Source organism: Saccopteryx bilineata, chromosome 1 (genome assembly GCF_036850765.1).
Source record: "Saccopteryx bilineata isolate mSacBil1 chromosome 1, mSacBil1_pri_phased_curated, whole genome shotgun sequence".
Taxonomy (NCBI): domain Eukaryota; kingdom Metazoa; phylum Chordata; class Mammalia; order Chiroptera; family Emballonuridae; genus Saccopteryx; species Saccopteryx bilineata.
Window position 1 is genome coordinate 212,029,593 of NC_089490.1, and position 13,165 is coordinate 212,042,757.

A 13,165-nucleotide genomic window follows, 5' to 3' on the forward strand; every position below is an offset into this window, starting at 1 on the left:
GTGCGTACTGGGTAGTGAGTCTGCATTTCTCTTCAAGATATGTCTTAGGTTATAATCTACTGATAACAGGGAAGATCACTGGGATGCTTGTTAAATTGAAAATTCTTATGCCCCACCTTCAAGGCTGCTGAGATAGAATTTTGGGGAAGGAGCACTGGAATGGTCCAGTTACTGCATATGTGCAAGTTGGAGAACCATGTGTCCAGCTAATGGGGAGAGGCCAGATAGAGATATTCTTTGCTAAATCTAAAACTGAAGTAATCTTTTAAAATTTTACAGCATTCAGATATAATATTTATTTTTCTTTAACATTTTTCTATTTTTCTTGCTTTGTACCTTTTGTGGTCTTAAAGTATTTTGTGTTAATTGTTTGGGAAGATAGCATAAAATTAACATCAGCGTTAACACAGAGCCCAGAACCAGGGAAATAGTTGATACTTGTTGTATAGAATTAAGAATTATATTTGTATTAAAATGTTTCATTGAATTTGGTTATTTTATTGCTTTTTTTTTTACACTTTGGCATAATAAATTCCCAGTTCATTCCTAATGGACTGATCAGGAATACTGACTTCTGATTTATAAGTGAAGAGTAAAACCTTCATACTGTTTCCCATAGTGGCTGTACCAGGTTACATTTGTACCAGCAGTGTACAAGAGTTCCCTTTTATCTACATTCTCTCCAATACTTGTTATTTCTTGCCTTAATGATATTAGTAGCCATTCTAATGGGTGTGAGGTGGTATATTGTGGTTTTGAATTGCATTTCACATATTGCTAGGGATGTTGAGCATTTTTTCATATGTCTGTTGGCTATGTGTGTATACTCTTTGGGAAAGTGTTAATTCACATCCTCCTCTCATATTTTAATCAAATTATTTATTTTTTTAGTAGTTGAGTTGTACTAGTTCTTTATATATCTTGGACTACTACTACCCTTAACAGAAGTCTTCTTTGCAAAAATCTTCTCCTTTTACATTGGTTGACTTTTTGTTATGTTGATGATTTTGATTACTGTGCAGAAGCTTTTTATTATAGTTTGATGTAGTCCCATTTATTTAATTTTGCTTTTACCTCTCTTGTCTTTGGGGTCAAGTTCACAAGGTTCATATGTTTAGTGCCTATGTTTTTTTCTATGTATGTTATTGTTTCAGGTCTTACATTCAAGTCTTTAATCCATTTTGAGTTAATTTTTGTGTGTGGTGTCAGATAGCAGTATAATTTCATTCATTTGCTTATGGCTTTCCAGTTTTCACATCATCATTTACTGAAGAGACTTTCCTTTGCCCATTTTATGTTTTTGGCCCCTTTGTCAAAAATCAGTTGCCCGTACATGTGTGGGTTTATTTCTGAGCTCTCAAGTCTGTTCCATTGGTCTGTGTGTCTGTTTTTCTGCCAATGCCATAGTGATTTGTAGCTTTGAGTATAGCATGAAGTCAGAGTGTGATACCTCTGGCTCTGTACTTTTTTAAAATTGTTGTGGCTATTGGGTCTTTTGTGATTTCATAGAAATTTGAAGAATTTTTGTTCTATTTGTGTGAACAGTACTTTTGATAGATATTTGTAATAGCTATCAAAATGGTAACACGGCCATTTAACTGTTGACTCTTTCAATACATAAACATTGAATATCTTTTTATTTCTTTGTGTCTTCTTCAATTTCTTTCAACAGTGTCTTGTAGTTTTTAGTTTACACATATCAGGTCTACCGGAAAGTTCTGTCTGTTTCTATCACAACAAGTTTTGACACGTAAGCACATGTTTATTTGGCGCATGTGTGCCTATTTTTATCACTTAATGTATACAGACTGATGTAGCAAATTAACTAAAACAAAGTTGATTCACGTTAGTCTTATGTGTGAAGCGATACTGTACTCATGGCTACTGATAAAGTTCATTTACGCCACTATATTGATACGAATTTCAACAAGGAAGAAATGCTACAGAAGCATGTAGAAATTTATTGAAAGTGTTTGGTGAAGGTACAGTTTCTGCTAGGACATGCAGAAGATGGTTCGAAAAATTCGAAACAGGTGATTTCGACCTTTCTGATAAGCCACGTTCTGGGCGACCACCTTTGATCAATGACGATGTTGTTAAGACCATGTTGGAGCAAGATCCTTTTCTGACAACATCGGAGATCACAGAAAGGCTTAATTCAGCTCAGCAAACCATTTTGGACCATATTCGGAAGATAGGATTGGTGTGGAAATATTCAAGATGGGTGCCACATGAATGAAGTCAGAAGAATTTGGGTGATCGAGTCATCATATGCACATCTCTGCTTGTTCAGAACAAAATCGAGCCCTTCTTGAACCGGATGATAACTGGGGATGAAAAGTGGATTACCTACGAAAACATCATAAGGAAAAGGGCATATTGTGAACCTGGAAAACCTAGCCCTTCCACCTCTAAACCAAATTTGACTCTGAATAAGAGAATGTTGTGTATATGGTGGGACATTCGAGGACCAATACATTATGAGCTTTTAATTTTTATTTTTTATTTTTTACAGAGACAAAGTGAGTCAGAGAGAGAAATAGACAGGGACAGACAGACAGGAACGGAGAGAGATGAGAAGCATCAATCATCAGTTTTCCATTGCGCATTGCGACACCTTAGTTGTTCATTGATTGCTTTCTCATATGTGCCTTGACCACGGGCCTTCAGCAGACCAAGTAACCCCTTGCTGGAGCCAGCGACATTGGGTTCGAGCTGGTGGGCTTTTGCTCAAACCAGATGAGCCCGCGCTCAAGCTGGCGACCTCGGGGTCTCGAACTTGGGTCCTCTGCATCCCAGTCCGACGCTCTATCCACTGCGCCACTGCCTGGTCAGGCCATTATGAGCTTTTAAAACCAAACGAAAAGCTCAATGCAGAGAAGTATTGTCAGCAACTGGATAATTTAAAGACAGCAGTCCAAGAAAAGAGGCCGGCGATGTTCAATAGGAAGAACATCATACAGCATCATGATAATGCCAGGCCACATGCTGCTTTGGGGACTTGTCAAAAAATTGCAGAACTAGGCTGGGAAATTCTGTTGCATCCACCATATTCCCCGGACTTAGCACCCTCCAACTATCACTTGTTTTTGTCCTTACAAAATGTTTTGAAGGGCAAAAAATTCAAAAAAGAAGAAGATATCAAACAAGCACTGGTTCAATTTTTCACATCAAAAGATAAAACATTTTTCAAAAATGGGGTATACAAATTGCCCTCACACTGGCAAGAAATCATTAATAATAATGGCAATTATATTATTTAATAAAGTTTATTGACAGTAAGAAAAATTTGTATTTTGTTTTATTCCAAAAACGGACAGAACTTTTGGGTAGACCGTATACTTCATCTCCTTTATTAAGTTTAATCCTAGATATTTTAACCTTTTTATTAAAATTATGAATGAGGCCCTGGCCGGTTGGCTCAGCGGTAGAGCGTCGGCCTGGCGTGCGGGGGACCCGGGTTTGATTCCCGGCCAGGGCACACAGGAGAAGCGCCCATTTGCTTCTCCACCCCCCCCCCTTCCTCTCTGTCTCTCTCTTCCCCTCCCGCAGCCAAGGCTCCATTGGAGCAGAGATGGCCCGGGCGCTGGGGATGGCTCTGTGGCCTCTGCCTCAAGCGCTAGAGTGGCTCTGGTCGCAATATGGCGATGCCCAGGATGGGCAGAGCATCGCCCCCTGGTGGGCAGAGCGTCGCCCCTGGTGGGCGTGCCGGGCGGATCCCGGTTGGGCGCATGCAGGAGTCTGTCTGACTGTTTCTCCCCGTTTCCAGCTTCAGAAAAATGAAAAAATGAAAAAACAAAACAAAACAAAAAAAAAAAAAGAAAAGAAAAAAAAATTATGAATGAGATTGTTTTCTCATTTTTTTGTGACATTGTATTATTAGTATATAGAAATGCAATGGATTTTTGTACATTGATCTTGTATCCAACAACTTTACTGTATTTGTTTATTGTTTCTAAAAGTCTTTTTGTGGAGTCTTCATGGTTTTCTATAAATAAAATTTTGTCATTTGTAGATAGTCACTGTTTTACTTCTTCGCAGTCTGGATGCTATTTATTATTTATTTATTTATTTATTGCCTGATTGCTCTAGCCAGGACTTCTGATATTACATTGAATAAGAGTGGTGCAAATGAGCATCCTTTTCTTGTTCCCGAACTTAGAAAAAAGCTTTCAGTTTTTGACTATTGAGTATGATATTAACTGAGGGCTTATAATAAATATATGATAGCCTTTATTATGTTGAGGGCTTATAATAAATATATGACCTTTATTATGTTGAGTTACCCATTTTATTGAGTGTTGTAATTATATAATATAAATAGATGCTGTATCTTGTCAAATGCTTTTTCTGCATGTATTGACATGATCCTATGATTTTTATCTGTTATTTTTGTTAATGTAGTTTATCACCTTGATTGACTTGTGTATATTGACTTATCCTTGCTTCTCTGGAATGAATCCCATTTGATCATGATGCATTAACTTTTTAATGAATTTTATTTGATTTGCTAGTATTTTGTGTAGGATTTCTGTATCTATGTTTTTCAGATGTATTGGCCTGTAATTTTCTTTCTTTTTTTTTTTCTTTGTATTGTTTTTGCCAGGTTTTTGTATCAGGTAATGCTGACCTCATAAAAGAAGTTAGAAAGTATTCCTCCTCTTCAAGTTTAGAAGAGGTTGAGAATGATTGACATTGAATTGTCTTCAGATGTCTGGTAGAATACACCATTGAGGCCAACTGGTCCTGGACTTTTGTCTTTTGGAAGGTTTTTGAGTACTGCTTCAAGTTTCTTATTAATGATGTATCTATTTAGATTTTCTAATTCTTCATGGTTCAGTGTAGGAAGATTGTACATTTCTAAAAGTTTTTTTTTTTTACTTTTTCTTTTTTTTTTTGTATTTTTCTGAAGTTGGAAACCAGGAGGCAGTCAGACAGACTCCCGCATGCGCCCGACCGGGATCCACCTGGCATGCCCACCAGGGGGTGATGCTCTGCCCATCTGGGGCGTTGCTCTATTGCAACCAGAGCCATTCTAGCGCCAGAAGCAGAGGCCATGGAGCCATCCTCAGTGCCCGGGCCAACTTTGCTCCAACAGAGCCTCGGTTGCGGGAGGGGAAGAGAGAGACAGAAAGGAAGGAGAGGGGGAGAGGTGGAGAAGCAGATGGGCACTTTTCCTGTGTGCCCTGGCCTGGAATCGAACCCGGGACTCCTGCATGCCAGGCCAATGCTCTACCACTGAGCCAACTGGCCAGGGCCTTACTTTTTCTAAATTATTGAATTTGATGGCATATAGCCTTTCTTAGTGTTCTTATATAGTCCTTTGTACTTCTGTGGTGTCTGTTGTAACTTCTCCTCTTTTGATTCTGATATTATTTGAGTCTTTTCTCTTTAGTGATTTAGTCAGAGATTTCTCAAATTTTTTTTAAATTTTTGAAGAACCAGCTTTTTGTTGCATTAATTTTTTCTATTGTCTTTTTGCTCTACTTATTTCCCTCAGATTTTTATTATTTCCCACCTTCTACTGACTTTATGCTTTTCTTTTCTTTTTCTAGTTCTTTAAGGTGTAATGTTAGATTCTTTATCTGTGGGTTTTTTGTTTCTTGCAATAGGCCTTCACTGCATCCGCAAAGTTTTAATATGTCATATTTTTATTTTCATTTGTCTCTATGTATCTTTTGACTGCTTTATTTATTTTTCTTTGACCTAATATTTGTTCAGTATTTAACCTTTGTATATTTGTGGTTTTTCCAGTTTTCTTCTTGTAATTAATTTTAGAACTTAGAGTTCATACTTTTTCTTTTTTTTTTGTATTTTTCTGAAGCTGGAAACGGGGAGAGACAGTCAGACAGACTCCCGCATGCGCCCTACCAGGATCCACCCGGCACGCCCACCAGGGGCGTAGCTCTGCCCACCAGAGGGCGATGCTCTGCCCCTCCAGGGCGTGGCTCTGCCGCAACCAGAGCCACTTTAGCGCCTGGGGCAGAGGCCAAGGAGCCATCCCCAGCGCCCAGGCCATCTTTGCTCCAATGGAGCCTCGGCTGCGGGAGAGGAAGAGAGAGACAGAGAGGAAGGATAGGGGTAGGGGTGGAGAAGCAGATGGGCGCTTCTCCTGTGTTCCCTGGCCAGGAATTGAACCTGGGACTTCTGCACGCCAGGCCGACGCTCTACCACTGAGCCAACCGGCCAGGGCCTAGAGTTCATACTTTTGTAGTTGGAAAATATATTTGTTATGATTTTAATCTTAAATTTATTGAGACTAGTATTGTCCCTCAACATACAGACTATACTTGAGAATGTTTCGTGTGCACTTGAGAAGAATATGTATTCTGTTGTTTTCAGATGGAATGTTCTATAAATATCAATTAAGCTCACTTAACCTTATCATGTAGTCTAGGTGTGTAGTAGGCTGTACCATCTAGATTTGTAAGTACATTTTACACTAGTGCAATGGTGAAATCATCTAATGATGCATTTCTCAGAATGCGCCCCTGTCGTAAGTGGCACGTGACTGTTGTAGAGTTGATCAACTTCATTGAGAGTTCTTTTAATAGTGGTTCATACCTTATGTTTTACATAATAAATTAAGGTAATATTTTTATTTTCTCTTTCCTAAGGTTTCTGTCTCTCTCAGCTTTTCTAACTGAAACATTTATGTTATCCTCTAAAATTTTAGAGCTCTTTTAAAACAGTTATAAAACTGTAACTGAAAGTTAATTAATGACAATCTGAATTTTAGTTTGGTAAACAATGATAGTTGGAATTAATACCAGAAAGTTTGTAATCTAATTTTCTTAATCATTATTTGATGTAGTTTGCAAAATGTCAGAATAAGTAATTTTTAATATAACTTGTCTCCTTTTAAAATATGCATTCTTGAAGAGGATGATGGAGGTAAGTAGAAATAATTTAATGCAGTGACTTTTACTCTGACTGATCTTTTATGAATTGTAGTCGCCAGAAAGCATTCTTCTGGCTCAGCCATCTAATAGCACTTTCTAAAACTCTCCCACTGTGACTACCTGGAGAGTTCTCATTCTAGGGGGCCACACCATACTCCTTCTCATGATAAAGCAGCCAGTTATAAGAGTGAGAATGTTCTTAGTATAGTGGAAACTTTGTGTAGAGTCTGTTTTTTTTTAATATATCAACTGCAAACTTTCAGTACATATTTATTAATAAAGTACTTACAATGTACTCAACAACTGATTGCTACGCATTATTGTATAGTGACATCATAGTCAAAACTTCTATTTGTGATGTATAGCCCTTCCAACTTTTTTGTAAAGTAAAAGTTTAATGACTTGCCGGGGTCCAGCCCCGGGGGAAATCCAGGGGTCCCACAGGAAGAGACGGCGTCGGCGAAATTGAGTGAGAGAGCTGAATTCTTTTCTTTCTCTTTATTCTCTAGTTAGCATTTACTGCCAGGCATCTCTGCCAAATGCTGGTCTAGCTTTCTTTTTATGCACACACACTAAGTTACAATCACATGGTATTTTGTTTCACTATGGTTACATATTTCCAGATAACAGTTAATTCATATCTATAAGCTACAAATCAGGTGGTAAGTCATTCAAAGTACAGATATACAATAACTTGAATAGCAATAACAATATCAGTACAAACTTCTAAAAGATTAGTACTAATTAATAACTCTACTGTTGTTGTGAGTCAAGGGCGCAGAGAGAGAGATTAACAGACGAAATCATCAAGGACTAGCAAAGGACCACCGCTTGCTCAGGCAAATGGCCTTGAGTTCATGCAGTGTCCTAATTTTTCTCACAAGACTTCAAAAGGCTTGCTTATTAAGAAATTGGCATAACATCAAGAGTAACTTTTGCTTAAAGATATATAGAGTGCACCTGCAAGATAGCTTAGTAGCAACATAATATCAGAAGGCATTAATTGCTATTACTTCTATGGATCCCACCACATTCCTCTCCTTATTCTTGGAAAATACAAAAATCTCATGAGAATGTTTCACTGAGAAAAACCCAGCAACTGCCTTCAGTCTCAAAACAAGTCTCTTAGCAAAACATTCTTTTCTTGCCAGCTGCGCTCCCATCCAAGGCCACGCAACGGGCCACTCCACTACACCTTACCTAAGAGTCTATTGTCTAGTCAAATTTTATTTACTATATTCACACACTAGTTAAGTTCTAACTATATTTTTCTCAGAGTGTTCCACCATCTGCAGGTCAGGTAAGCAAGAAGAAAGGAAAGTTTCTCTACTCTATTACATGAAAAGGCTAGGGAGGAAAAATGATGAATTAAGTGAAGGCCGAAAGGTGCTCTGTGCACAGCCACTGCCTCCTACCCATTCACAAGTCACAATCTATTCTTTCTAACATGATTAATAAGAAGAAATTCTCCTACAAACTTAACCGTTTACAAGGGATATCATAGCCAGCCTCTTATGTTTATGAGCCCAGTTCAAGGGGCTTACAGGCTTTTCTGTGGAACTCACACCCTCTGTCTCATTTCCAAAGAAATCACTACGAATCTACAGGGAAAGCATGGTACTATTATCCCTGTGCCATAAATAATAGCACACACCCAGAAAAGGGGGGGATATAAGGCCAGATTAATTCAAAAAGTCAAAGGGGGAAGTATCGTTGTGTCTCTCCTTTGGGTGACTTTGTCAACCTGCAGCCATTGGTCTTCTCTGCTGTGACTTTGTCAATCAGCAGTTTTCGATCTTCTTCTGCTGTGACCTTGTCAGCCAGCAGTTGTGGGTCTTCTCCTGCTGTGACCTTGTCAGCCAGCAATTGTAGGTCTTCTCCTGCTGTGACCTTGTCAGCCAGCAGTTGTTGATCGGCTCCCGACAGTGACTTTTTCACAGAGGAAAGACTTGCAGTTTGTATGGCCAGTAGCTGTGGCCATCACAGCCAGGCACATGCAGGTGCAGGTTCCCATTAGAGTCGGACAGATGGTAAAGAAACTGTGAAGCCAAAAACTGGTGGGCCATTCCTTTATTCTAGCCTCACACCCAAAAGGCGAGTAAAAACACACAGGGCTCCCAAACCCACTCATTCAGCGCTCACAAAGCTACTGACACATCCAGGTTTTCCTAGAATCAAAGGCCCCCACCAGCTCAGTCACCTCTGGTTCTCCATCTGCGTACCTTCTCCCTTCTCCTCTCTGCACAAACTGGCTTCTCCTTCAGCACCCTGCCATCTTGGCTTCCTCTTTTCCTCCTTTCTTCTTAAAACTTTTTGGGGTGAAACTCCTCCTCCAGCAACATTAGCATAACAACTGTCCTTTTCAAGCAGAAAAGCAATCAGCAGCCTTACCTGGACAGTGCCATTCACATGGGTAGCGGCCATTTTTAACAATAAAAGGGAGCAAACCCAGAAAATACAGATTTTACAAACTCATTTGCCCAACACAGTTCTATTTTAGAAAACAGAGAACTTGTCATTTTGTCTTTTTTTTTTTAATACCTTGCAATCCTCTTTTCATGATTGTCCTTTTTTCTTTTTCCTAGAGACTTATGGCATTTTATTAATACTTCTATCATTTGAATTTTTAATCTGTTGTAATTTATCTATTTATATATATCTGCCATCTTTGTAGACTCCCAACATTTCAAGACCTTTAGACACACAGTAAATACTTAAACATTTGAGTAAATACATGAAGATTATTTATTTTTTAAAGATCAAAGTAAATAAAATATTTACTCAACACTTGCATATAAACATTTTAGGAAGACTCATGTGTGTGTATCTGCTGAAACATTTCATGGAACATTCTAGAACAGCGGTTCTCAACCTGTGGGTTGTGACCCCGGCGGGGGTCGCCTACCCCTGTGTTTTGGTCGTTCGATCCCCGCCGGGGTCGCGACCCACAGGTTGAGAACCGCTGTTCTAGAAGCTTGCTCCCAATTTTTAAAGTTAGTCAATAGATTTACGCAAAATGAAAGAGATAATTAACTTTAGTTTTCAAATTTATGGGGAGCAGGAGCAGGATGGGTAGCTGTGAATAGGGACTGTATCATTCTTGTTGCGTTTGTGGGAAATTACATTCTTTATCTTTCTTTGCAAATATGAATGGCCAAGACAACCTAGGAATGAGTTTCAGAAAGGCAATTTGAGCAGAAAATCCTGGAGAAAAATGTATGGAAAGAGAGCTGGGAGAAATTTGGCAAAATGTTTTTGTGTAGAAATTCTAAAAAGCATATTTATATGCTGGCTGATAAAAACCCAACTCTGCTCCATATTTAAGATGTAGAAAGGATTACAAAGAAAAATAGATAAAGCTGAAAAGAATTTAAGATGGAACAATAAAAAACTATTTAGGGATGAAACAATAAAATAGCATATTGAAATGTTCAGAAGGACCCACAGTTTTCAAAGGTAGTGGGAAATTTACCCTCAGATTTAAAAAAGGAAGTGAGAAGGGCACAGTTAAGTCTATAATGTCGCCTGTGTCCATGAGATTAAAATCAACAGTTTCTCAGAGAGGCACTTTCCTGGCCTTTAATATTCAAAAGAGGTGTTTCTAACAGCTCCTAAGAAAAGAGATTCTGTGTGATGTAATGCAAATACTGTGTCATCAACTCATTTCCAGGTTTAGTCCAACTACATACTTTAGCACACATTCAGCTGAGATCATGCAGAAATTCTATAAGGGCCCAAGGGAGAATTTAATAGCACTTTCTCTCTCAACATCTCACTTTATCAAGGGGTAGAATGTACTAGAAAAGTTTGATGGGTGTCCCCTATAGATAATACTCTATTTTCTTTTCCTTTTTATTTTATTTACTTATTTATTTTTTGGTAAATCTGCCTGCATTTCCCCCTTACATATGCAAGCTAAAACCTGCGTGTAGATAACCTTTGTTGATAATGAGGGGCAGATCCATACGATTAAATAATCAAATAAGCAGAACATAAGTTTGGACCTTGTAAGAAAATTGCATGTTTCACCTTATTTCCATTTGTAGAATGACATACACCAGAAATAAAAACATCTGTGTTGGGCAGATAAAATATATTATGCTCATTTTGTTAAAGATGGCGTTGCCCAGGTGAAATTAATGTGTGTCTCTGTGGGCAGGCAGGATCTTTGTAGCCTGAGGCTTGGTTTTGGGATTAAGCCTCTCCCACCCCTTTTGATGTGGGGTGGTAAAATCCCATCATGACTCAGAAAAGTGACTTTGTATTAGAGACTTCCCTATTTTGTATATTGGATTAAAGGTTGTGAAGCTACACTATAAAATAGGGGCAGAATAGGAGCTTGCTCTCTTGGTTCCTGGGATGATTAGCATGAGAGAGCAGAGGGAGCAGAGCAGAGAGCAGCGGAAAGAGGCCATGTGGCCAGGAGAAGCAGCCAAGATGGCGGAGTGCTGAGTGAGATGCCAGTTTGTGTAGTTTGTGTAGAGAGAAGGAAGGAGATGGGGAACTGAGGAGAATAAGGCTGGTGAGCTAGAAACCTTTGATTCTAGGAAACTCGGATAAGTCAGTAGCTTTGTGAGCACTGAATGTGAGTGGGTTTTGGAGCCCAGTGTGTATTTTTACTTGCCCGCTGGGTGCAAGCTAGAATGAAAGAAAATGGCCTATCAGTTTTTGGCTCCATTGTTTCTTTACCGACTGTCCGAATCCGATGCGAACCTGCATGGACCAGGCTGCTGTGATAGTGACCCCTGGCCATGGCTCCTGGCTTTACAATCTGCCATTTATTAAGCTGTTCATAAGTCATGCTATTTAAATGAAGTTGAATGAATTTCCGTTCAGTTAAATTGATTAGATTTCAGTCAAAATTGATGTATAGCATTAAAGAAACTTTAATAATGTTATAAATAAGGACATTTTAACTTCAAATGTAAAAGTGTTAGAAAATGCTTCCTTCATTTTTAGAAGGGCCATTTTGTATATTATAAAGAAGTTATTTGATTTATTTTTTAGTCAAAGCCAAGAGGCATAGCTTACTAATTTTTTTTTTTGGCTGTCCTCTCCTTGCAAATGTAAAATTCACCCAAGTGCATTTTGTTTTATAAGCCATGAGATTATTTTGTGATGATAGAGAGATTATTTCTGAAATATATTTGGATTTGCGAGAAGACCAGAATTTTAGATTATGCTCAGAATTTTATGAGGTAACTTTAACAAAGTAGAACATTTAAATTTTTGTTGGGAATATTCTTTCTCCTGCTCTGCTTCACAGTAATGTTTGCTAAAAAAACATTCTAGTTTCTGATTCTTAAGAAGAGTGAGTGAAATTGGCAGTTTTAAATGTACCCTTGAGAGAGCTCTCACTGGGTTACTCTTTGATGACAACCATCCTAGTTGATAAATATTTAATGAAGATTGTCTGTCAGTTGCAGAACTGAGTAGAAAGCAGTTCCCCCAAACACCCCAGATCCTGAGAGAGCACAGTGTGGGTAACAAGTACCATAGAGTTTGGATCAGAGTTGATCATTCTGAGCATATAGACTAAGCAGATTTATCAAATACACCTGCCCAGTGACTTTAGACTTGAGCCAGCTCAGAAGCCAGGGATTCCTCAAAAGACCAAAAATAGTTATACCATATGATCCAGCAATTCCACTCCTGGGTATTTATTAAAAGAAAATGAGACCACCGATTTGAAAAGATATATGCATCACTATGTTCATTGCAGCATTTATCATAGACAAGATATGGAAGCAACCTAGGTTCATTACAGACACATGAGTAAAGAAGATGTGGACTATATATACAACAGAATATTATGCAACAATAAAAAAATGAAATCTTGCCATGTGCAACAACATGGATGGATTTAGAGGGTATTATGCTAAATGAAGTAAGTCAAGCAAAGAAAGACAAGTACCATATGGTTTCACTCATATGTGGAATCTAAAAACAAAACACAAACAAATGAAACAAAAGCATAGAAACAGAGATCACAGGGATGGTTACAGAAAGGAGGGGGTGAGGGAATGGGTGAAAAGAGGCAGGAGAATATAGTCAGTAATATTGTGATAAACTTACACAGTGAAACATAATTACTAGAATTAGTGGGGTGATTACATTATAAGATATAAAAATGTTGAATTGCTATATTGTACACCTGAAGCTAATACAACCAATATAAGATTCTATACCAACTATTCTTCAATAAAAAATTGTAAATACTGAACTATATATAAAGAGAGAAAAAGAGAAGGAAAAACACCCTT

At 38.3% G+C, this 13,165-nt stretch overlaps 1 protein-coding gene across 1 annotated transcript in view; it reads left to right on the top strand.

Moving 5' to 3' along the window:
- FMN2 (formin 2) overlaps window positions 1-13,165 on the top strand; it is a 410,616-nt gene that overhangs the window by 104,741 nt on the left and 292,710 nt on the right. The gene's annotated exons all lie outside the window — the stretch shown is intronic.